Below are 25,675 nucleotides of genomic sequence, written 5' to 3' on the forward strand. Positions count from 1 at the left end.
AGAAATCAAGATTGTAAGTATGTGAATTTATATATAGGGATTGTGAAAAAGTGTCCTGTGTAAACTAAAATGATCTGTATTGTGAAAATGCATTTATCAGAGACTGTGAGGATTACAAGTCAAGTTTTATATCATTACAAGTTATTTAAACCATTTCGCTGTCTTATGTATTTTTAGGATTCCTTGCTATAACAGGAACTTATAGGATCACTTTGTTTTCCGTCTGTGAGTCTGTCTGTCTATCGAGACCCCTTTTCTCAGGAACGCATAGCGGTACCAAATTGAAATTTATATCAAATACTTGGGTCTACGACTTTTGTCGCCTGGGAAAGAAACAAACATGTATGTCAATGTGATCAAAAGATATGATCGTTTGCGTCGCACATATTTTCAAATTTCGCAGAGGAATCAATATCTATAAGGTACTTTCCGTTGACTTAGAATCATGAAATGTGGAAATAAGCAATAAAGTCTTACAGCACATGTGAAGGAAAAATAACTGAAAAGCGTAAATATATAGGTAATTAGTTAAACAAAAAATGTCTGTATTCTAGTCGGTGAGAATGTTGTTTAATCGGTTTGGAAATATTGAATGCACTGTGTACTTTCTGTTAGCAGTTTCCTTAAAGTTAGTCTACAAAGTCTTTTTATTATTTTAAAGTTTTAAGAAGCGCACATTCTCAGGGAACGGAATTCTTTCTTGACGTTAAGCTTTGGCGCCCATCTTACGATATTGTCGGCATATACTGGTTTATTCGATTACTGTGATATCTATACTAATATATAAAGCTGAAAGTTTGTTTGTTTGAACGCGTTAATCTCAGAAACTACTACACTGATTTATATTTTTTTAATCAGTATTTGGAAGATACTGAGTGACTCCTGAATGTTACACTTCTTATTCCGGAGAAGTATAAAACGAGACTTGTATTCCGTAAAAATATCTCACGCGTGCAGACCCGTGAGTGAAAACTAGTCTTAAATAAAACTGATAGCATATATCTCAGGACCCACAGGATTTCATGGTAAGAACTACGTATAGAGGTGTTTCTGTTTAATATTGATAACTACACCTAAAATAAGTTATATAAAAGCTTTTGTGGAAAGCAATAGAAGGAGGAAATATTGCACAGAGGGGGGGGGGGGTAGAGGCCAGGTAATACTACGTGTCCTCCTCGCTGGGGCTGGTTGTACACAGTACCGGTGTGGTCAGAAGAATCGCTTACTGTATCCGTAATTCTTCTGAAATCTTCCCTTCCAAAAAGGGAACTCACTGCACACCATACTATTCTAAGCATATAGCAGGAATGTCATTAGTTCACCTGTAAATGTATTCAAACTTGAATAAAAATAATGTTTCTGATATAAAGGCGTTAGTTTCAAATTAGTGATTTAAAATTACGGCGAACGATTAAAGTAATTTTGAATCTGCGTGAAATATTATATTGTTAAGTTCTAGTAAATAGCTTCACAAAATATAGCTAACTAGCAATTTTATCACAACAATTTGAAAACGATTTAGCTAATGAAATCCGTTTAAGAGTTCTGAGACGTTTAATACAATTTAGAGGCAAATAAATTGTATTTTAATGTGATCGGTTCTACCAGAGCTCTGTAATAGGCTTGAGGCTAGGGTTGCCGGCTACGAAGACAGAAGAAAATATAGACTGGGGATCAAAACTTGCTAAGTAGGTAACACTTCTATTGATCGAGAGCATAATATTATAATATAATAAATAAGTGTTATTAAGTCATTCTGAATTTGAATAACAAATTAAAATATTTTTTTTAACAACTATAATTTTTAGTTGCACTAGTTGCACATTTCTTTTATCTTTAATGAATACAACTATAGTTATGTACAAGGCTATAATCAGCGCCACGGACTGAAATCGTCCGCTAAGCTTATTCAAGCGGAACAGATTGCTGAATGTCGATATTAAATAATTTTCAGAGAAGTTGTCGTAGATTCCTACAAGTGCCACACTTCAAGTTTTACTAAATATATTGGTTATTGGTTTTCTCAAAGTTTCAGGTTCAATTTAACTTTTGCAAAGTCCGTTCGGCTTTAACTCTTTGTGGGGAAATCGCAAACGAGTTTATATCAAACTCTATCAGTATGCATTGATAAAGCTTTTCCTTATATACAACCACGGCGCGACGCAGGCGTCGTCAAGTGATTTAATAAACTAATCATCACTGTCAACAAAGGTGAACAAGACTATCGTCTAATCAACAGTTGTTTACTTTAGCAGTTCAAGTAAAGCGAAGCGTTATTCTTATAGTAATAGTACAAATACGAAATATCAATAATGGCAAAGTCCAGAATTAAAAAAAATATTGATCGAGCGTGCGTGACTTTGTGTTTTGCTAGGAGACCGCGGTGGAGCCGGACTTTCATGTGGATTTATTTGGCTAAATGAAGAAACCTAAAAAGACTGAAACAATACACCGCGTAATGAATAGATCGATACAATGTTACAATAATCGTTCGCGAATGTTACGTGAATAACAAAAACAAACAAAAGCTCTCATTTCGCGCTCGCGGCAACAAATGTTGCAACAATGGAGTACAATTTATTTCGCGCTTCCAGTCGCGAACAATATCGACACTGTTCATGAACTCTCATATACATCTAGATGGACAGTGCGGACAACAGGGGCTACATGTTGTCGTCAGTATTAGTAATGCTATGTTCAATGGGATTTTAACTAAAACTTATTTCCCATTTATATTGTTTATAACTATTATAAGGAATATAAATAGATAGCATGATAGTTAATTCGTTTACGTGCAGTATAAAAACAATAAGCCTTTATAAGATTCTACCACAAATCCTAGCCAAAGAACACCGATTCCTGCCTAGGATGATTCGCGAGGCTATTGAGATTAAAAAAACATCCTAATTTCAATAGGGAAGATGGTTGGAAGCTTGCACAAGCCTGGGATCGAGTTCTACATTTAATTAAATCGGAACCTAAAAAATTTTAAAAAGTTGTATAATTGTAAAATATAGGTAGATATTGTATCTTTGACTTTACGGATGAACAACACCTCAGTCCCCCCCGTGACCATGAAGGCTGCAAAGTCTTGGAAACGTAGGGAGAAAATAATATATATTTTTTTTACTAAAACCCCGGTAGCATCCGAAAATTAGTTTAATTTCAATGTCTAACATTCGCGTAAACATAAGAAATCATTAATCTTAATAATATTATAAATGCGAAAGTTTGTACAAATATTTGGATGTTTGTTTTTTGTTAGAATTAAACGTAAAAGCAACAAAATTTGGTAAACAGGTAGACCATGTCTTGAATTAACAGATAGGTTTTTTATCTCGAAATTTGTTCCCGTGGGTAATAATGGATTTTTTTAATAGATGGCGTTGGTGTCCTATGTGTGGCGAAACTGCGAGCAACATCTAGTTTTACAAAAAACGTAAATTCCATAAGTATCGACCGATTCAGCCTTTTTTTTTTTTTGTTGTCGCGGAGAAAGTGCCTTATGACTACCGCCCAGCCTTCGGGGGGGGGGGGGGGGGCGACTGAGCGGTTATGTTGGGGTCACCGTGCCTTACGGCCCGACGTTGAGCCACCCGGATTTGATCTTGACCTTCGGGTGACCGCCGGGCCGAGTCCCTAACCTATATACACGCACGGCATACCAACTAAAACTCCGCGGTGGCCGTCTTCGGCGCATTAGGGACGACTGTGGGCTTCCTCTGACTGAAATGTTTAAGTTTTCGTCCGCAGTCATCCCTGCGCGGTGCCGCCTGTTGCGGCCCGTCTCCTATGGGGGGGCTCAGAAGCCCCGCGTAACCGAAGGACGCTCTCGGCGTTAACGGCAGCATGAGGCCTACCTTCCACGCTGCCGTCCATCTCGGGGGTCATCACAATGTGCGAGATGTGCACAACGTACACTAAGGGCGGACGGCCCCCAGCCGCCCGCCGACGACCCCCCGATGGCCCCTATTAGTCGCCTTTTACGACAGGCAGGGGATACCGTGGTGGAATTCTCCAAACGCCCCCATTCCACATTATATTACATATTCGAAAATAAATATTATATTAGAAATGTTATTTTTTCCGTCTAGTTGTTTGTGGTTAAATTCTTTAGAAAACAGTATTTGGAAGACGCGGTATCTAGACGTGTGTGTCGCACCGTAGTAACAAACGTTTACAATAATAAGCTGAGGAAAGTTTTGGCCGCGGGATTGTCGCGGGATCCCGGCCGGTGTTGGCGGCGTGAATCACTGGCGTCCCGCGGGACTTTCGCCAATCCAGGCTTATGGCTTCCACTCCGATACACACTAACGAGAATATAAATTGATTGCTTTCAAAAAGACTAGCTATTCATTTAGTTATATTCATTATTCAAACGTGTATATTTTGGTGTTGATTTCCAGTGAGTCTTATTTTATATCACCTGTTCTTTGACCTGGCCTGCTATTAAAATATGTCGAAGTTTGAGAGGTTTTGCACCTTATATGCTACAAAATTTGAACTATCTCTTTACATAAAAAAAATATATCTTAATTGCTTCGTGATAGCGCACCAGCGTGGGTCGCGAAATTTCTGGGTTTCCTTTTAAAAGACTTCGAAAAGGGAGGTAGGTTTTCAGTTCGTATCACAAAATTGGTAACCAGTATATTCATAGTTGATGTTAAATAATGTTTTGGCTTTTGGTGGTTTTTGAAGCGGTTTATTTCTTTTCCAGTAAATAATGATTTGTAAAAAAAATAGTTTATGGCTAATAAGCTGATGGGTAGCCCCGACATGCGCATATTATCGATTACACAAGTCGGTGCGGGACTCTGTAAGGATTGAAAAAACAAAAGTATTTTTTTTTGTTCGATTATTACGATATCGTGAAATATAGATCAACGTATGCAAAACAATGGAAACAATTTGTAGAGTTAATTAAACGGCGCCCAGTGGAGTCCTGAACTGATGTATTCATATATTTATATTCAATATTCGATGGCAATTTGTATGAGCGGCATAAATCATTAATATTCCGGCTCGCGTACATCGTGCGCTGCGATGTGACCATAGATTGTTTGACGAAGTTCAATTTGCCCGTGATTATGCGTGTGTGTTTATCAACTGTTGTTTTCATGGACAACATTTTTATTCGTTTAATATAATCATGGTTTGTATCCTTTATATATGAATTCATTCTTATTTAAGGGTAGATTGGAGCGCAATAGGCAAAGGTTCGCTGACATTATTTCGCCTAAAAAAATCTTAACTCTAGATTAAGAAGCGCACAAAGTTGGATATGCTGAGGATGCGATATTTCTATATACTAGGATATCAACCACCGTACACGTAAATGTAAAACCCAATATTGAGCATAGTGGCCCACGCGGCTGTCGTGTTCCGGGATTTGCTTGTGTATATCCGGTTCCAAACAGACCGGCATAGCAATGTCGACTGGCGAGAGATTACCCATCGTCAGTTGGCAATCTATCCGGACTCTACATCACATATTGTGCCCGGATTAAAGAAGTATAGGTATACATCGAATATAGGAAACGAATCGAGAACCTTGCGAATTACATTCGAAGTACTCCGCTCTAGAATATATATAATATATTAATATCAACCCTGTATTATATACTGACCCACTGTTGGGCACGGGCCTCCTCTAATACTAAGAGGGATTAGGCCTTAGTCCACACTGGCTTAGTGCGATTGGTTGGTAGACTTCACACACACTCGAAATTCCTATAGAGAATTTGTTAGGTATGCAGGTTTCCTCACGATGTTTTCATTCACCGTTAGAGCAAGCGACAATTCACAAAGAATACACACATAATTTTAGAAAAGTCAGAGGTGTGTGCCTTTGGGATTTGAACCTGCGGATATTCGTCTCGGCAGCCCTTTCCACACCCAACTAGGCTATCGCCGCTATAGAGCATGCCCACCAGTTACGCAAAATATTTTGAATATTCTATTAAAATATGTGAAATGTGAACACTAAACAATGCTCGCATTGTGACAGAGGGAAAATATTTAGATAATTTGTACAAGATGAACTCTGCAGAGATTAATTTACATGAGGACAGACGTTGAACAGGGAAGTTGTGCACAGTACTTACGCACTACACATCGATATACAAATCTAGTAGTATTAAAGTATCTGAAGTTTGTTTAAATATATATAAGATATCAATAATATAATATAATATTTTAAATGGTAATTAAGGAAAATTGGCTTCAGACTACGTTCTAATGTTATACTTACGTTATTTTTATTTAAGAAAAGTGCATAAGATATTTTTTTTTTGTTGGTAACATTTTTATAACGAACTAACTCCTCTAACTATTCATTTAGAGATAGGCATGTCTATCTATATAGTGAGCTCTTCAAGGTGTTAATTGTGGTCGTATTATTCATCATATCATCATGTATGTATGTACATAACTTCTATATGTATCTAAGTATATGTATAAGTTCAATCTTGACAAATTTAATTTTGCCTTTCGATCCTTTGACACGGTTAATGCAACAAATAAATTAGTTAATAAAGTATATATTTACCATTTTAAGATGTTTTCTTTTATTGATATCTTTTCATCGCGTTGACTGGCATGTTTGATATCTTCACAGCTGAAAGAGACCTTAGAGACCCGAGTATTTATTGTGCATTTCAATCGACAACTCCACGCGTTCCTGAGAAACAAGAGTCTTGATGTCTAGACAGACGGACAGATTAACACCAAACTGATCCCATAAGAGTTCCTTGTGAGATACGGAACCCTAAAATACATGATAAAAAATGCAGCAGTTGTCAAAGAGGCCCACGCGGTCCGCTCGCTCCTCGCTTTGTGCCGCCACGTCCCGCCGCGCCGTTGACGGGTTAATTACAGCCGGTCCCATCGACCCTGTGAAGCGCGCTACCACTGTTCGGTCCACGGCGATTACTTCACGGGAAAATGAACTTGCTGATTGCTGCTTTTAATATTGGCCGATTCTTTTGATGCTTTTAAAAATCATTTTATTTCTCGTATGGTAGCAATACATTTGACCCGATGTTAAATAAGTATAGTGCAGTTCAAATATGTATATATAGAGAGCAAGAGGCGTTGCGTCCCTCAGCGGCCAGAATAATGTCCTTTACTGATGTGAAATGTATGCTATTTATTGGAATATAATATGGATGTATTTGCTATTTTGGCAGGCTTTTCGCTATGTATCTATAACATTTAGCGGGTATAAGATAAATAAGTAGGTAGGTCACTTAAAGTTTAGTATTCCGTGAAAACTTGCATACTCCCGAAATAGTTGTGGGCGCGTTGTCGACTTTTATGGGGATGCAATTTCTAATATTTGATGGTGATTTCAAAACATAATTGACATCCTTACGTCTCAGAATGATGAGTGCGATGCAGTGATATCTGCCACATGAAAAGACAGCTTTTCATGCGGCAAGCGTCATTCGAATGCATAAAAAATCTATTTGCGCAATGAATGGTCGAGATAGGATTTTGGCAGTTAAAGCTTTTGGCTTAGTCTCTGTTTACAGATGTTTAAACCGACGGTGACATTGACTTCCCTTTGATCTGGCAAACGTGCCGTTCGGATGAATGTTGTTTGCGCACTGTTGCTAACTGTGGCTAGTTCAGTAGTGTGGAAGGAAATATGCAGGTATATTGCATCAAATAGGACGTAGTCGTTCGGTAATAAGAGTTCATGGTATGTGATCAGAGAAATTGCAGGTTGGTTGCCGAACCGAACCGCAACCGCGTTACCTAACACAAATAAGATTTCTAGTTCGATATTGTCAAAGCACAATCTATTTTACATCAAAACATTACTGGCTTCTCTGTTATCCTCAAAAAACAACAAGTCCTGTTATTCCCTCATATCACTGGTGCAATAAATCTCGCACGTATGTGAAGTGGATAAAGCTGTTTGGCTTAAAGTAATATTGCATTTGATTGCTTCGTGTGGCTCTAATCTGGTTTCATATCAAACGAATGTCATTCGATGGGGGAATATTTGTTTGTGCCCCTTTTGGTTGTATGTTCGTATAGATACTTTTTTATGAAGAAGCAACTGAACAAAGTACCTACTGCAAAAAATATAGCGTAGTCCTAGGTACAGCCTTAACAGTCGATATAATTAGACTAGCTCGAGTCTATTTAGTATGATTTTTTTATGGGTGGAAATGGTATCGACCAACACGACATGATGCATCTTTCGACGGTTGCCAGTATTGCGTCGGCCTTTTATATTAGATACTTTACTGGATGTTCATACGCTGATTTCAGTTAATTAATTAAGATGCGGCGAAATTTTAAAATCATACCGGACACTACGAAAAATGTTCTTTATTTTAGTTGCCTAGGCTGCAAAACTGGTGATCCTTGAATTTCATTTATATATTGTATTTAATACTTCTGGCTTCCATGAACGCTGGTATTTGATAGTTCGCCATCTAGAAATGTGTAAACAAAACTGTGCTGGCCGACCTGTCAAACCAATATCGGGTTATCTCGGCGTGCATCAATTCGTGGAAAACATGTTTATTATGTGGATCTGTTCCTCCTCCTACACGTGCGGGCCAGGTGACTCCCGTGCATGTAATATGATTTTATACTCACACAGTAGCGTAAGCTCCAGTTGATGCGCGACTCTTGTTTGTGAGAGCCAAGATTCCATATCGATAAGTCTGACATATTTGGGTAAGCTCTATCACTTTTGTTTATTTTTGATTATACATCAGCCATTGTGTTTCTGTTTAAAGAGGATAATATCCAGGACATAACGATTGGTTATGAGTTGTGACTGTATTTCTGTGACATGTGATGAGCGCAGTGCGGTGCCAAGTGGTGTATAACTCCAGTCAGTGTGTGTTACTGCCTCGGTGGCGTAGTTTTAATGGTACACGGTACGAGGACGACTACCGCGCTGAAGTCCTGGGTTCGAATCCTGGGTTGGGTGGAAATAATTGAGGCTTTAACAAAATTTCGATTGCACTTTTGAGTCAGGATTTTGACGGTGTAATACCCCCGTGCCTCGGAAAGCGTGTTAAGCCGTTGGTAATGCGCCTGATTTTTCTCCAGTCATGTCGGAATGCCGTCTCACTGGAATATGACGATGAACGAACAGAGAGTGCACCTGTGTATTGCGCACACACTTGTGCACTATAATATCTCCTGTGTATTGGCTGATTTTCGTTGTGATTGGCCACCGTGGCGGAAATTTGGTTAGGAGTGAATCAAGTCCAGTGTAACATCTAAACTTGCAAGTTCCTATTTGTAATACTATTATAGATAGGCGATTTTATTTTGTTTCTGAGAGCGCATGGCGCCGCCATTGCCCGGGGCCTGCACAGCTCAGTACTCAGCTAAATTTCCAATCAAATTGCTGTCTACTGGATATAAAATTTCATGTCACTTCGTTTATTTGCATATTCATTTTTTTACCAAAATAACCTTTGAGCGTAGTTATAAAGCAACAATCAACGTTCGGTGAGAGGCGCTTTTTTAATATAACCTATTTGTAATTAACATTTGAAAAATATGCCGGGCATTTTGGAATCTGCTAGTGGAAGGCTATCGTATATGTTATGCACCCAACGGGAGAGTGATCATACAAGGCAAATAAGCAATAGTTGCACAGTGAGGGATTGCGTTCCGGGGTCAGCCGGTCGCTACCCGCGAGACAAATTTGTGCAGGGTCGCAACAGAGCGCTGTCATTATAGTCAGCTGGCACTGAATTGGTGCAGTAGAGCCGCGTATATATTTTTCCGAAACTTTGGACGCGAATAACGTAATAAACTTAACGAATGTTTTAAACACGTTGCGAACAATGTGTTCAGTATTGTTATATGTTCTTAGGTAGAGCCTAGACGTTAGGTAACTCGCCCTGCGACCGGCAGGTAGCTTAGTCATGGAAACAGCAATAACTGCCGGTAGTAAATAAGGCTTTCACCTTGATTGCGGATGTAGTAAAATATTACCTTTTTATTTTTATGAAGCATAACGTCTGTGTTCTGTTATGATTCTGATAATATCGCTCGGTTAGGATCTATTGAGTCTTTCGGGAGAATTATTTTATTGTATTAATAAACTCACTCCCATATTCCCAACTTCTTAGATTACGATGATTACTCTACTCTTGTGAATGATTGTACGCGATGGTAACTATATCACGTGATTCAACGATATGTCGTGGACTATTTTTAATTCTGAACAACTCGTGTACATATTTTTCATAAAAAAATACATATTTGGATTTCTCTGGTATTCTGGATGATTATGTATATGTATAATCACTTATGTCAACATGACCGGCTTCTATAAACACTTTAATAACCGGACTGCTTTTAAAATAAATTTCTTATACCGGATAGAATATCGTATAATGCCGGCAATAAAACTGACATCTAATTAGTTTACGTCAATTATCGGACTCGCTGGGAAGACACAAGAAGACGGTCCCTAAGGCTTACGGATTTAGTCTCTTTCAATTGATTAGAGTAGTTCTATAACGGCGAAAAAATAGCGACCGACAATTATCTGCTGGGCTCCACAGAGTTGTGCTAGATTGTGATCAATAATGGTTTTTGGACTTTAAGATAATGCGAATACTATTTAATAACAAATGTCGTGACTGAGTGTTTAATCATTATTTTCCGCGTTACGTATTTTTATAGTTAGTACCTTAAAAGGAAAGGAACAAAATATGATGATATTAAAGAAGGCATGTATGCGGTGCGAGAAAAACACACTTTGTCAAGATCGAGTGCGCTGGCAGACCATTGCCCTAGCCCTAAAAGACGTGTGTAATATTATCAGCCTATGAACCTAGATAATATTTACATGCGGGATGTAAATTACTATATTTTAGTTGTCGGCCAATTTTTGACCCGGTTTGAAGTCGTCCTTGAGATAGTCCAAACAATTGTAAGATTACTTTATTATTTATTTCATCATAATATCTATCTCATTTGTCAAATACCAATGTAAAATAATGTTAGATTATAACTAGAATAGAGGCAATAGAAGCGCGGACAGTTGACATTAATTAGATAATTAGTTTTATTTGTGCATTTCGCTAAAATAAACTGTTGTGAAAATGAAATAGCGCTGCCACACCGCAGCGTCACCACTGTGTCACCACAAGCGTAGTGCACTAGATTCATACCGTTGAATATAACGTACTAAGTTTAACAATGCGGTTATTGTATTATTCATCGCATATTATTTGCTTTAATTGCATACATAAACCGCAAATTCCTCACGTTTTGTATTCATTATTAATGTGTTTTAAAGAACTACGTGAGTTGCTCATAAATGAGTTTTTAATCCTTGCATCGTTACGTCTAGATACCGGCTCGCCTCAACGCGCTGAAGTAACCAGCCTCGTTCACCGGGCGGAGTGTGATGTTATGTTCCATGTGCGCTGACTGTATGCGTGGATGACAACAGCTACGAAGATGCTCCTTACAGCAATGCTTTGATTATTGTAATGAGAAAGAAAGGAAGAAAAATGATCCATTTCAGTATTCGTTATCCTCGCAGACTGCATGGTCCATCTAGCCTTTTGTATAATTTAGGCGATGAGAACTTCGCTCGTTTTCTATTTGTTTCAGTTGCGATAATGAGTGACGCCACGAGACACACTATATAATTTTATTGCTCATTCATTTTATGATAAGTTCTGTTGTTGGTAGAAATAAATTATTTTAATCCAAAATTAAATTTTATTAATTAGTATCTTTTGCTGGCGGCTCCGCTCGTGTGTTAGGGTTTTCCGAGATAAAAGTCCAGCTATATATTTTCCCGGGATAAAACGTAGCCTCAGATTTAGAAATAAAAATATTTTATAAAAATATGAAACATGATTATTTTTAGCATTGTGTACATTTTAAGTAAATATTAAAATATGTTGATACCCAGGCCACTTACAAGAGTTTACAACATTCACTAATAATAAACACTATCAAACAGTAACGGTTCTTCGGTGAGTTACAAAGTGAGAACTGAAGTGAGTTAGTGGAGCTTAGCTCACATATTGACATATTGTTTCATACTTATGTGCATACACCTAACTATTAACTGTGTAAATAAAATTTAGCTCAGTTTCCGGTATTTAACCCGCATTATGGTACACAAAATATAAACAATAATATTATTATGGCACGGGTATGTAAAACAAACCGCAGTGACATCACTTGTACGCATGTGGCTTTGTCCTTACCACGCTACTGAGGTACCGTGGCGCCGCTTGTCTATGGCACCATTGGGTTAAAAGCAGGAATGTTATGGCCATGAAATTTTGGATCTGGATACGGATATGGATATAGGAATAAATTTATATCGGTTTCGGATACGGTAACGGATATGTAATTATTTCGGATTATCCGTTAGTTTCGGTTACGGATATTAGATTAAAGTAAAATAAAAATATTATGTAATACAATAGGGCGACGATTACTAACTGTCGTACGCCGTCATCGTCGATTATTAATTATCGATGAACTAATTGGGGGATATGTGTTTTAATTTGAGATGAAGTTTCAGGGAAGTAGTGCCACCTCCTCTCCGTGAAAAGTTTTTATCACACTCTTTACATTTTGCAAAATTACCTTCAACTTGATAAAAAAATGTTCAAATTGAAGTACATACTTTGGACGCATTTTGTCCTTATAAATCAATTTAGTAACACACCACTATTCCTTCACTTTATTAAATAAGTAAGCTTACCTACTCCTAATAAAAAAAAATACGGTTCATGAATGAGGTTAAGTATGTAATGACTAAAAATTACAAACAAACTACATATGCAAGATGGCGTGTGAAAGGTGAAACAAAAACCTGTCGAAACAAATTATCCGTAACTTATCCGAAACTTTTTAAACGGATACGGTTACTGTTACGGATATATTTTTATTTCGGATATCCGATAGTTTCGGATACGGTTACGGAGCTCCATAACATCCCTGGTTGAGTTGTTAACTCGCGGCCGCAGTGCACCCGCCGCGCCGCCGCGCCGCCGCGCCGACACACCGACACACCGCCGCGCCTCTGAAACAACACGGCATGAGATAAACGACTCCGCATTCATTGCGGATTTATTGCTCTTAATGAAATCAGTTATTATGGCATCCGTGCAAACGAAATGGTTATTTTCAGAACAGAAACAAATATTTTTGTTGTTGCATGAAACACAAACAAATAAATCCCTGCGCACACCAAACGTTCATACGCGAGCAATTATTGATTTCGTTATATATTTATAAGGGACATATTTGCGTCGTGGCAGATGCACCATGTCAATCGCCCCTGAACAGATATACAACTGTAAGTTTATTAGCTACTACTAGTAACTGATCTTATGAACAATTAAACCGATATTGTCACTACATCTATCATCTATCTATCTTTGAATAAATCAGGCTACATTTTATTTTAACTTGATATTTAATACAATTCTGATGAAAAAAAAAATCAGGCGGGAGAAATCACGTCTAGTTCTAGTCTAGTAAACAAATAATTTCAGCCGCACACTGAATATTTATGAGAAACGTAAATACTAAATAGTAAAACAAGTTATAAAACACACCGGCGCGAACAACTTTGCTCTTGCATTAAACAGTCTAAATGCTAAGATAAACTGGCAAACTTCTATAATCTCCTAATAACATAACGAATTTAAAATAATCGGATAAGACGCTCGGGGCGGCGCGCGGCTGCACGCGGTTCGGTCGGTGTCGGTTAGTGTCGGGTAGTGTCGGGGGAGGTCGGGAGCTGACGGGCGGTGTCGGCACTAGATTAGCAAAATTGTTGCCACCTGTAGCGAATTGTGGATCACATAGAGGTTTATGTCGGTTCATAGATATGACTATTTATTATAATTTATCTTTCGTTACGTAATATGAAGCCTCCGAGTGTTGGGAACAATTTAGTGCCATACAGTACTCCATAATCCGCAGATTTAGATGCTCTGCTAAATATTAAGAATAATCAGACTTGATGTTCACGATCAAACACGCAGCGTATGCGTCTCATCTTTCACTTGTATAAAGCAAATCGGTCGCCTGCGGCATCAAAATTGTTCTTAGTTCGTTTCGCTACCGGTCGTTCTTAATCGAGTGCAGGGTTCAGTCGTCTTCATCGGGAATAGTTACGAGTTTGATTTAGTTGCTAAAGTGTTGTCGACGATGCACTGCTCTAAGTAACAACTTCCACCCACGCTGCGGTCACAGCCGCCTTGTTCCGGATAACTATAGCGTAAACAGTTCTGTTGTGCTTCATGCGGTCTGTAAGATTGCTTGAGGCGCTTCATCGGCTTAACCCCTAGCGTTACTCAGCGTTACACCCTGAGAGATGCCTCTGGCACTTTGTTTGTGTATGCCGTAGCCATTATTTAGCAACGCATGTTTTACTTATTCATAGGCATCCAAGCCAATCATTTTTCTTATTTCATTTGACAGACTCTAAAGCAGCAGCTGGTGAGCTGTCTGTGAAATGAAATATATTAAGTTCGATTCTCGCTGGCGACTAATAAGTTGGTCTACGATTTGTAAACTTACTTAAATTTCTGGTGGGAATTATTTTTCAGATTTTATCGCGGTTTTTATATTTTAATTTTCTCCCTACGTTTCGAAGACTTTGCAGCCTTCGGGGACACCGACTGAGGTCTTGGTCATCCGCAAAGTCAAAGTTACAATATCAACCTACACTTACAATTATACAACTTCTTAAAATTTGAAAATTTTAGCTGTTGGTGGTCCGATCTACGCAGAATGAGCTCACAGTGTCTTGAAGTCTGACCAGCACTTTGGTCCCCCCGTAACTACAAAGGCTGCAAAGTCTTCGAATTATCGGAAGAAATTTAAATATAAATACCGAAAAATAGTTTAATTTTAATAAAACAAAGACATGGAAACTTAGCATCTAATGTTTTTAAGTGTGCTGAATGCAGTCAATATCATTAAATGCTCATTAGTTAAAGTACGGGCTGTTAGTGTTTATGCACAGTCGTGGTTGTTACCAAGCGATATACTTACTTACTCTGTTGTCAATCAAATAAAAACACCATCAGGATGAGTTCCCTTTACAAGAGAGATACTCCGTGAAGACTTGCTTAATGTAAATATGTCGTTAGGTTACGTACGGGATTTGAAAACTGTAAAAAATATGCGCTTCAATAAAATGAGTTAGAATATTGTGTGGATTAACTCGCAGTTGAGAGAGAGGCGACACGTCGCCGCGCCCGCGCCCGCGCCCGCACCCGCGCCCGCGCCCGCGCCCGCCCTGTCGACCGTTATCCACATACGGAGTATCGAGAAACACAATTATGCTATTTGTGCCTGATTTTGACAGTACAACGTGGAATGCTCCCTTGGGATAAAAACAATATTCTTTTCTTGATAAAAAGGGGACTTACTATATAAAAATGGAAAACAGACTTATTGAATATATAATTATATCGCTTTTCTCACAGAGCTGGAATGTTGGCGATTTTATACCATAGGGTTGGTGACCAGGTAAGTTCGTTTTATAGCGATCTCCAGTGCGGACTACAACGTATGTAGCCGAAGGATTAGAGACCTTTCAATAAATTGTATGACGAGACGTGCTCTAGACGTGCTCGTAGTAAGAGCCACGACTGAATTTAAATTGCCAGATTGAATTAGGCACGTTTTTTACTGTATTACGTATAATAACCTACGGATCGCTAGTTAACCTTCCACCACTTAGGTTTGTGAAATGCTTATCTACGTAAGTAATTAATATTGTAAAACACGTGTACATTACACCGCGTACATAATATTATCCACTGTCGAATATTTAGGCAAAGGGTACACTAATACAATAACAATAAATATTTATAACATGTTCAATCGGTTGACATCAAGAACTAAATTTAAATATATAATGTTTGGGGGAAAATAATTGTAATTTGAAGTACCGGTTGATATTGTTGCAGTTTACGGGCAGTCGTCACTCGCTGCGATTACTGTCGGCCGACGGACTTGCTCGTCGCAGCCGCGCGTCCCTCGCCTGTGTAAAAGTATTATCTTATTCCTAATTTTAAGAATAACATATAGATTAACAAGTCACATGTTATACTATAAATGTTTATTATAAAGTCTGTATTCATGTTGGTTAGCCCTTCACGTATAATCAATTAATAGATTTGCATAACGTATATATAGTGGGACTTTTATTTCGAAAGAAGACCTTAAATGTGTGTGAAGCTGTTAAAAAATCTAATAAGTAGTAAGTATTATATTAAATTGTCATGCATATTTAGCAGTTATTATCATTAACATAATGTTTAGAATTCAACAAAGCTTAGTATATCTAGACTGCTGGACGTACAACGGCTGATCCCGGAGCTCGATCGTTTGAACCAAACACTGCGTGATGTTATATAGTCTGTAGCCTTCCTCGATAAAATGGCTGTGCAACACTAAAATATTTTTTCAATTCGAAACAGTAATTCCTAAAATTAGCGTGATAAAACAAACAAACAAACTCTTCAGCTTTATATAATAGCATGGAAGTATAGATAGATTGTGCCAACAATAGAAACCCTCATTCAGCTCCTTACTGCTCTCGGTTCAGTAGGCCCTTCATTACTGAGGATCGTGATCCTGTCCAAGGTCATTCAGTAATCTTCCCCACGAGGCGCTATCTTCGGCTTGGTGCACCGCTACGCTCATTAGCATATTTAGGGAGTTGGCCACCTGGTCCGACCAGCGCTTCGGATTACGCCCTCTTGGTCGCTTGCCTGTATTGGCGACAGGTCTCTCGTAGCGCACTGTTTGCTACAAATATAGTGCGTTCTTTAATCAAGCATAATATTATACAGCTTCATTTAATACAGATAGGCCAAAAATCAGGAACAGAACCAGCATGGCGCGTATTGTGCACCGCATGCGGCGAGTGGAGCCTCTTCTTCCTTACACACATTCACTCCATGCCATCATTTTTCACTATGTGCAGTTCATACTTCGGACCGATACCGAAAAGAAAAGCCCAATATCACTGTCTGATCCAGGATTCTCACCCGGAACCCCGAAGCGGAAGCCGTACCGCGCTTGCAATACAACTATGACATAGAAGCTATGTCTCATCTAAAAAAAATTAACTATTTTGAGAAAAAAGCAACCGTCAAAAACTCTTTAAATGTCATTAGTTATTTTTTAGAATTTCTCATGGAATAATTATGATATATATATATATATATATATATATATAGTATATACTGATTTCTTTACGTTGCTCCCATTTATTGGCTACCACTTGACGGCAAGTGGAATTGATTGCAATCCACACGGTCATTTCTATCACGAGCGGCGAACGCGGCGTCGCTTTATGTTATTGGCAATATTAATAGTCCCTTGGTTATGCCGTCGGCTCTCTCTCGCGGGACTCGCTAATGTATTATTGGACTTTTAGAACCCGTAAATTCCCGGCTTTCATACCCTCTTCAGCGTATTGCTCTCTTTAATATACAAATAAAAGTTTACTACTCCGTTTTCTTTTAAACACTTGCTTTTATGCAAATTCAGACCCATATCATTTATACAATATTAATAATTGACAGACTCTGTGGTCCAGACTCCAGTGAGAAACTAGTCGGCTGTTAAACAAAGCTACTGGGTCGAGCTGCAACGTTTGTGCGTTCTGAAATAACTGTTTCGGATCTGATGTTGCGTTGAAGATTCTCATGGCGTTCACAGACTATAGTGCTACCTGGGAATAAACCTCAGAATGTTACCGTTTGCAAAGAAACGGTGACGGGATTATTTACGGTCGAGGAAGGATTTATATTATAAGTACAATATTTTTGCCTTCAACAGATATTTTGTTTCTTAGATCTGTAAAGAATAGATTGTAAATTTTAATTTATTTGCTAACAGTTTTAATTGATTACTGGTTGACAAATTATAATACTGCTATCCTACTAATATTATAAATGCGACAGTTTGTGAGGATGAATGTATGGATGTACGACTATGTATGTATGTATATGTATGTTTGTTCCTCTTTCGCGAAAAAACTACTGAACGGATTTCGATGAAACTTTACAATAATCATGGTTAAACATCAGAATAATACATAGCTTACTTAATTTATCATGATTTTGTGTAATTTTGTCATAATATAATATAATCGATACATAACAAGAAAGTCGGAAAAAATACTATCTTGGCGGAGGCTGCCTTAACCTTTGAAGTTAGACAAAGATGATGTACCGTAGAATTGTTTGTTTTAAATAGTTCTAAATAAAAGTACGCGACAGAATATATCTACCTTTAATGTGGAAGCCACTATGACCAAAATAGTGAGCAAACGGATTTTTATGACGTTTCGTATATAGATAGTTGACCCTGGGAAGGTTAAACGCTACTTTCTATCACGGGACAATGTATAGCGGGACTTTTATCCCGGAAAACTCCTTCACCTGGGCGAAGCCGCGAGCAAAAGTTAGTAAATTATAATGCTTAAGACTGACGTATTTTATAATAACACGCTCCAGCGACCTTGACATTTGGAGCACCTGTATAATGTATGTCGAATTAAAACTAAACGTATATAAGAATTAGCATGTATACATCTATTATTAGAGCATCGATAGCTCAGTGGGAAGTAGCACGAGCTGCAAAGGTGGAACAAATTCTGTATTCAAGTGACGCAAAAGGGCAATTGGAATAAACGAGTGTGCATTGTTAATTATCGTTCATACACTTATGGGACAAGAAGTGTACCTGACCGTACTCTAAAGAATTTAGAAAGTATGGCTAAAGTATAGCAATTCTTAGGCCAGGGCGGTGGAAGAACTGGTCAACCTGTTTTAATAGACAAGAAAACACGTTGGCTACATGTAAAGATAATGCAACCGATGTTGTCTACATTACGAATGTACCAGTTCGACCAGTGCGGTGCCAGTCACTAAAGGACCTCACATAAAGCCTTGCGATAAATGACATTTTCCAAAGCCCGTTGAGAAATCTTCTTTCAAACCACTGTATCTTTTGAAAAGGAGCGTCAAAACAACATTCTTCCAGCATTGTTAGTAGCACTTGTTCACTTCCACACGCCGTCGGGTGATCCAGTTACACTTTTATATTTTTCTATAAAAACTGTGGTATTTCATATACGAATAGTGCAGCATGTTTCCGTGGGCAGCGCGGTGCCGCAGAAAGATGCGGCGGTGCATAATTGTCTTAATTTGGCACGCGTCCGAGTGGCGCGAGTGCGCGCGGACGCTATAGGTTCATACTTTTATTATTAGAGCATGTACACGGCCAAGACACAATGTTACAAGAACATGTACGAACCGTTGGGGCTGATACACATCAAAAGGACGCTACGCAAACGTTCCACAAATTTTCTTCAACCATTTTAACCGTGATAGTATAGTCCAAACGCCGGTGTACATACAGCGATACGAAGGACAAAAATTAATGTATTGAGAATTAGAAAAATGTAACTTGAGTTATGCAGTATTTTGTATAACCTAGTTTTGGATTATGTTGCTACCGTCTACATTCCCATGTACAATTATGTATTGGTGCGCAAAGTTGTCGCTCCACTACGACGTGTCATTAGATCGCGGGAACGTAAACGCGTCTTTAGTTCGTTTTATGTTATTAGTATGTCGGGGAAGAGGCTCGTATCCGCGGGCCATTACTTATTTTATGTCGTTATTAACTTCGGCTCAACAACATTTGCGTCGGAACGATGGCACCGAAGCGCGGCCGCATATTTCCCGTTATTTATATTAATGCGATGATTCTAATTTAACAGTTCCTATAAACAAAACATATCACTTCCACAGTACTATTATAAATTCGCGTCGATGACTGAATCAGGCGCGGGAGCGACAGCGGGTCTGGCCCGCCGCGGTGACGCAATACTCATTCGTTCAGATGTGGTAGAGCCACCCTTTAGACTTCTTTTTTATCTACAGCACGAATGGGCTTGCTCGACAGAGGTAGTACTATTATCTCATAAAAATAAAATGTAAAATGACAGTTAACAGTAACGTTTCATATAGCGAGAGGGATATGCGGAATGCGGAGGGCCAAGGACATCTCTCCGCTTGAAATTTCTATTCGTTTTGCTTTAAGACCGGCGGAACACCTATGAATCCTTTGGCATTGTGTGTCGACATGAGGCAACCGAAAAGCTCGTGTGCCATTCTAGTTATTTAAAAAGTCTGCAAATCGTCCTTATTGACAGCGAGGTAGCGCGCAGGTAACTTCGAAAAAGACAACAACTCTACATCACATCTCTGTGCTAATTTCGCCTCCGCCCTAATTCAACTCTGGTCAAGACCGTTGTATTAATATATAGATTACAAACATATACATTATAATTTAAACCAATAAAACATAACCACTTTAATATTGATGAAGTGCAAAGAGCATTGTTGAATGTTCTGTACAAAAGATATAATTCAAATTTATTTCCGTACAACTCCACAGTTTTACTAAATAATAGATAAAGTTTTAAATGTGTTGGCCCTCGATTTGTATTTTATAGCATTTTATTGGAGAGTACTTTGAACCGCGCATTAAAGTAACCATGCCGAAACTAGAAACGGATTTACAGTGTTAGAAAACATAGAAATATTTAATTTGATTGGATAAAGGTTTGATTGTATGGAATTGTGATCTTAATAATAATTTCAAATGTATACATTGTTACTACTAACATAAGACCATAAGGTATAAAAATGTTTCTATATTAAGTAATTTTCTATTGATTTGATATTACATTCCCTTACGTTTTTGAAGTCCTTTTCTATTTTCAACAAAACCGTCTCGAATAAGGTTCGCGCACAATACTGTTAATGACAGTCTAATTTATGAAATTTGATCGGAGGATGCTCCCGAGCTCGCAGGGCTTCACTAAAATTCATTATTAACATCTGTATTGATTCCTCAGAGAGCGATTTTCTTAAATTTTAGTTGCTATTGTTGTCATTCTTTCAATTTGCTTCTTTAAAGAATTTTTAAAGATGAATTGTAGCCAATTTATTTGATAGTATTTCGTGTGCAGCGGACGACAAGTTTGGTTTAACGATAATGCCCGCGAGTTCGTCCACACGGACACAAATGTTTGTACGATCGGATAATGGTTCCGAGGGCTCTGCGTGTGTCCACAGCACAACCGCCAGCTGATCTCCAGTTGATCAACATTTGTATCTCTGTGTGAAGTCTACAATATGTAGGTATGGCTATTGGGGGTATTAATTTAAATAATAAAACATAAAAAAATATGTATAGACACGTATCAATATTATTTTTTGTAACCTGCGTATACATAATACATGATGTACGATATAGGTGACTGGTATATTTAAAAATGAAAACAATATATTGAGTATTTTTTCCTCAAAATTCCTATAGAGAACTTCTCAGTGCAGAATGCAGCTTTCCTCACGATACTTTCCTTCAACGTTAAAGCAAGCGATAATTCACGAATAATAAACATATAATTTTTTAGACAAGTTTACGCTATTACTAAGCCCGTTCAGCGTATACCAAAATATAAAATTACAGCCGCGCTGTAGTCAGTTTACTGTTAATAAACCGAGTGGCCTCGCTGACTCTGACGCGTACGTAGCATCTTCGCGCATAAGCCGATACGAAGTAACAGTTTACGTGTTGTGTGACGCTAACCGATAATTACGATAAATAAAAAAATCATAATTTTTCATTTTAAATTCCATTCTTTAAAATTTAACAACGATTCCCTTGATATTATGTTTTTAGACATGTGTGTAGTGTATAAACAACTACCTTTCTGCTGTAAAAATGGAGATAAGATTTGAACATTTGGACGGGAATGTTGGAACGGATCTTCATATTTGTAAGACATAACGCCCTCATGGCTTATTAAATTATCGCTTAATGCGTGCCAGATTTTATAACCTCCGGGCGGCGAGCGGCGCGAGAGAAGCGGCCACAGACGCTCAATAAACAGATAAGTAAGTACTTAGTCTGGCCATAAATACTGTTACACTTAATTATAAAAAAATATTACATTTGAATTTCGAATCTGTCATTTTTATACGATTGTTCATTGTGTTTTCTCATTTTGGCGCCAATACATTGTAAAATATTTTGCGATATTAAAATGGTGTGGGGTGATAAAGAGAACCGAATCGCTGTGATAGCATTACACAAAGTAGGTATGGAGCCAAATGCAATTTTTAAAACTCTCCATACACTTGGTATTAGTAAAATGTTTGTGTACCGGGCTATTAATAGGTACAATGAGACCTCCTCTGTTTGTGACAGAAAAAGATCTGGCCGTCCACGTAGTGTTCGTACGAAAAAGGTGGTCAAAGCAGTAAGGGAAAGAATTCGAAGAAATCCTGTCCGAAAGCAAAAGATTTTATCTCGGGAAATGAAGATAGCACCTAGAACCATGTCGCGTATTTTAAAAGATGACTTAGGACTTGCAGCCTATAAGAGACGCACTGGCCATTTCTTAACTGATAATTTAAAGAAGAATAGGGTGGTAAAATCGAAACAACTACTGAAGCGGTACGCAAAGGGAGGTCACAGAAAAATTTTGTTTACGGATGAGAAAATTTTTACAATTGAGCAACATTTTAACAAACAAAATGACCGTATTTATGCTCAAAGCTCTAAGGAAGCTTCCCAATTAGTCGACAGAGTGCAACGTGGACATTATCCGACTTCAGTGATGGTTTGGTGGGGTGTTAGCTATGAAGGAGTGACTGAGCCATATTTTTGTGAAAAAGGTATCAAAACATCGGCACAAGTGTATCAAGATACCATTCTTGAGAAGGTAGTTAAGCCCCTTAACATCACCATGTTCAATAACCAAGTATGGTCCTTCCAGCAAGACTCGGCGCCGGGTCATAAAGCTCGGTCCACGCAGTCTTGGTTGGAATCGAACGTTTCGGACTTCATCAGAGCTGAAGACTGGCCGTCGTCTAGTCCCGATCTTAATCCGCTGGATTATGATTTGTGGTCAGTTTTAGAGAGTACAGCTTGCTCTAAACGCCATGATCATTTGAGTCCCTAAAACAATCTATACGATTGGCAGTGAAGAATTTTCCCATGGAAAGAGTGCGTGCTTCTATTGATAACTGGCCTCATCGTTTAAAGGACTGTATTGCAGCCAATGGAGACCACTTCGAATAAGCTTTTTATATTTTTAATTGTTTTATATTTATGTATTAAACTGACACACTGTAAAAGTAATAAATGTTATTTGCAGTTAACAATTTTCTTTTTTCTTTATTACAATATTTATGGCAAGACTAGGTATACAGTTTATATTTTCTGTGATGTTTATTACCGCTCATTTCTTTTCGTTGAGTCATTTTTAAAGAAACAGACCAATTTGTCAGCGAGACGTTGCCCGAGTCGCGGACCACGCTTCGAGCTCGTTTGTCTCTCCGGAGGGTCGATAGCGAGCTTTAAATCATGTGCTCACCGGGCGCAAGTGTTCGCGCGATGGTCTCACCAATTAACGATCAGTGATTTACTTAATCTGTGTTTTGTCTCTTTGACTTTAAGACCTAAAGTAAAATCTAACGCAACTGTGATTAAATGAAACACTGATTAATAAAGTTATCGGTAAGACTGTGAATCTCTCAGTATCGACGCGACGTTGATAAAGTGTGTTTACACACGATCAATTCCGATGTGGTAGATCTCTCACGTGGGAGAGTACGTCGAAATTGTCGGTTATAAAGCATATTTGTTAGCAGACTTTTGTTCCAGTACTTGTTGGAAAATTTTCTTACATTTTAAACAATTCTATTACAAAATATTATGTAATCAAATATCTTAATGGTTTAGACTCACAAGCGCAGTGTATTGTCGCTTACTTTGCACTTTAATTCTTACATAGGATTAGTTGTTAAGCGACGAACTAACTGGGTCATCACATCCTCCAGGGAAGAATTTATGTTCGTTAAGGTTACCGCACGAAATGAGGTGTTCTGTGTGGACACGCCCTATGATGACGGCTGACGGACGATCTTATTGAGTGACGGGTCGAAAAACCAATTGAAAAAAAAAAGTTCAGTTAATTTGCTTGAGTATGATTTGCAAAAGTGCCGTTACACACAGCTGCGCTCTTTTATCTTTCAATGTAAAGACGGCAATTAATATTTATCACTTATCACCATAAATTTCGATGACAGGCGAACATTCACTATAATAGACTTTGTCACCTTCGTGGTCACTGGGGGGGGGGCTGAGGTGTTGGTTATCCGCAAAAACAAAGTTACAATTATACAACTTTTTAAATTTTAGTTGTTGGTGGTCCGATCTACGCAGTAAGAGCGCACAGTGTCTTGAAGTCTAGTAGTCGGTTTTTTTGGTTTCCGATTTAATTTTATGTAGAACTGGATCCCTTGCGTGCTCAAGCTTCCAACAATATTCCCTATTGAAATAAGGATGTTTTTTAATTTCAATAGCCTCGCGAATCATCTTAGGTAGGAATCCGTATTCTTTGGCAAGAATTTGTGGCTTGTCTAGTTGTCTGCTTGTCGCAGATTATAATTGGAACCTCCTTCAGTGTTCAGCGACTGCAGACTTCGTAGAGCGTCTGTGTTTCACGTCAGCCATATATTCATTTACGCGGGTCCCTATATTTATTTTTGTTTGGTCGATATAAGAGAGAATACAGATGCAAACTATCTTGAATAATCAAAAAGAATATTGTGTTATCTAAAGTGAGTAGATGATACTTAGTTAAACTCATCCACTTCAGCTGCCACTGCGGGTTTAACATCGGTGTTGATCACTCATAATCAAATGACCGGCATTACGTGTTTTAATTCGCTAGTAAAAACTTTCTCACGGTACTACAATGATACCATACCACGCGGCTACATATCATATACCCCTATCATTTTGTGTATTTCCGTGCGAACTGGTGTTATCTTTATTCTCCAACCGCCGGCGCCGCACCACGGGGCGGCGCGAGGTCGCTGCGTTCTCAACATCCACCAACCTCTTATCAAACATTGTCGAATATAAATTTTAATGTAGGTAGTAATTATGTTAGGATACCTCATTCTGCATTCGGTTAGACATCTGTACATACAATGTAGCGAATAACATACTGTGTTCAATTTTTGTCCAACATTTATGGCGATAGATTGGCTACTGTGACATCAAGGAATATATAAGCAGTAAGCACACAAAATATTTTAATAGGCACCGACTTCAAATGATATATTGTATGCTAATAAACCTAAAACACACATTGGAAAGTTTATATTATTACTTATATTTTAATAATCTCTTATGTAACCGCAGCAAACAATAATAAAAAAAAATTGTATTGCTTTTTCAAGTCAATTCTATTTTGGTTATAAACCAAAATAATAATATGCTGAGCAGAATTGCAACTTATTTATTTCGCTTTACACGTGTAGAAAACTATATGGCTTTAATGATATTCCGAAAATAAAAATAAACGTTTAAATTTTATTTTTAGTTTTCATTATTGCAAGTAATCGCGTGCGTCAGCAAAGCTTTAACCATAGTAATAACGCGCTATAATCGGTGTGTTTGATTGAACGAATGATGTTTTGACGTCAAATAATTGTTTCGCGTCATTATTGATCGAAAGTTAATCTATGGGATCTATTTAGACGTTCATGATAACTATGTAGACCCGCGCATTGCTGTCGAA

This window comes from Manduca sexta, chromosome 28 (assembly GCF_014839805.1).
Source record: "Manduca sexta isolate Smith_Timp_Sample1 chromosome 28, JHU_Msex_v1.0, whole genome shotgun sequence".
In the NCBI taxonomy this organism is placed as follows: Eukaryota; Metazoa; Arthropoda; class Insecta; order Lepidoptera; family Sphingidae; genus Manduca; species Manduca sexta.